The sequence below is a fragment of the Mercenaria mercenaria genome, chromosome 6 (assembly GCF_021730395.1).
Source record: "Mercenaria mercenaria strain notata chromosome 6, MADL_Memer_1, whole genome shotgun sequence".
In the NCBI taxonomy this organism is placed as follows: domain Eukaryota; kingdom Metazoa; phylum Mollusca; class Bivalvia; order Venerida; family Veneridae; genus Mercenaria; species Mercenaria mercenaria.
In genome coordinates, this window is record NC_069366.1 from 81,090,281 (window position 1) to 81,092,542 (window position 2,262).

Below are 2,262 nucleotides of genomic sequence, written 5' to 3' on the forward strand. Positions count from 1 at the left end.
GTGTTATTATAGTATCTGTCTTTATTAACAAACCAAAGTGTATCATCCAATCTCAGTGCAGCAAGATAAACTGAGTTTGTGCTATCTGGCAGTCTGTCAGTCTGTCTATCTGTTACAAAGTACCAAGGCTCCTTTCACATTTTGTCGACATTTTCCTGTCTCCTGAATGAGTTTTGGCAGAGTTATTGCCCCATAAAAGGTAATTATGTCTCTCCCAACCGGTGGAGACATACTGTTTTTGCCTTGTCTGTCCATCCCACTTCATTTCCGATCAATAACTGGAGAATCATTTGACCTAGAATCTTCAAACTTCATAGGGTGGTAGGGCTTATGGAGTAGACGACCCCTATTGTTTTTGGGGCACTCCATCTAAGGTCAAGGTCACAGGGGCCTGAACATGGAAAACCATTTCCGATCAATAACTTGAGAACCACTTGACCCAGAATGTTAAAACTTCATAGGATGATTGATCGTGCAGAGTAGATGACACCTATTGATTTTGGGGTCACTCTGATAAAGGTCAAGGTCACAGGGGCCTGAACATTGAAAACCATTTCCGATTAATAACTTGAGAACCACTTGACCCGGAATGTTGAAACTTAATAGGATGATTGGACATGCAGAATCATAGGATGATTGATCATGCAGAGTAGATGCCCCCTATTGATTTTGGGGTCACTCTATTAAAGGTCAAGGTCACAGGGGCCTGAACATGCAAAACCATTACTGATCAATATCTTGAGAGCCACTTGACTCAGAATGTTAAAACTTCATAGGATGATTGATCATGCAGAGTAGATGACACCTATTGATTTTGGGGTCACTCTGATAAAGGTCAAGGTCACAGGGGCCTGAACATTGAAAACCATTTCCGATCAATAACTTGAGAACCACTTGACCCAGAATGTTGAAACTTAATAGGATGATTGGACATGCAAATTAGATGACCCCATATTGATTTTGAGGGTCACTCTGTTAAAGGTCAAGGTCACGGGCCTGAACAGGGAAAACCATTTCCGGTCAGTAACTTGAGAACCACTTGACCCAGAATGTTGAAACTTCACAGGATGATTGATCATGCAGAGTAGATGACCTCTATTGATCTTGGGGTCACTCTATTAAAGGTTAAGGCCACTGGGGTCTGAACATGCAAAACCATTTCTATCAATAACTTAAGAACTGCTTGACCCAGAATGTTGAAACTCATAGGATGATTGGGCATGCAGAGTAGATGACCCCTATTGCTTTTGGGGTCACTCTATTAAAGGTCAAGGTCACAGAGGCCTAAACCTGGAAAACCATTTCTGGTCAGTAACTTGAAAACCACTTGACCCAGAATGTTGAAACTTCATAGGATGATTGGACATGCCGAGTAGATGATCCCTGTTGATTTTGGGGTCACTCTATTAAAGGTCAAGGTCGCAGTGGACAGAACATGGAAATCCATTTCCAGTTAATAACTTGAGAACTATATGACCTAAAACCTTCAAATTTCATAGGATGATAAGACTTACAGAGTAGATGACCATATTGTTTTTCAGGGGGCTGAACATAGAAAACACTTTTCAATCAATAACTTGAGAACCACTTGACCCAGAATCTTGAAACTTAATAGGATGATTTGACATGCAGAGTAAATGACCTCTACTGATTTTGGGGTCACTCAATCAAAAGTCAAGGTCACAGGGGATTGAACATTGAAAACTGTTTCCACTTTATAACTTGAGAACCACTAGACCCAGAATGTTGAAACTTAGTGGGATGATTGGACATGCCAAGTAGATGATCCCTATTGCAGCCTACCATCAGTGTCTCTTTCGCATTTGCTCCTGTCCCCTATTGACTAGACTTTCTCCTAGACTATGATGTATCTTTTTACATTTTTATGACTGAATGTAGTGAACTGAGCCAGTCTATATCCTATGTCCAATATCATATGATAATTTTAACATCATTTCCCTGTGAAAATCTCTAAAATAGACCGGCTTTTGTCTCTATGGAATTGAATTTGATAAAAAGGGAAAAATGTAGAAATATATTTATTATCAGTCTAGTGGCTAGTCTACCTATTGATTTCTTGCCTATATGACTATGCATTGGGGTAGACAAAAGGTCTACAAAAGCATCTAGTTTTTGATAAAGGTTGACTGGTCTTCTTCTATATAACTTATGGGATTCAAAAAAAACTATAGCGTTGACCAGTACGTACCATATTTTAAGAGTTCTTTTGTTAAAATTAATGTATTTTTGTAGAATTCCAGG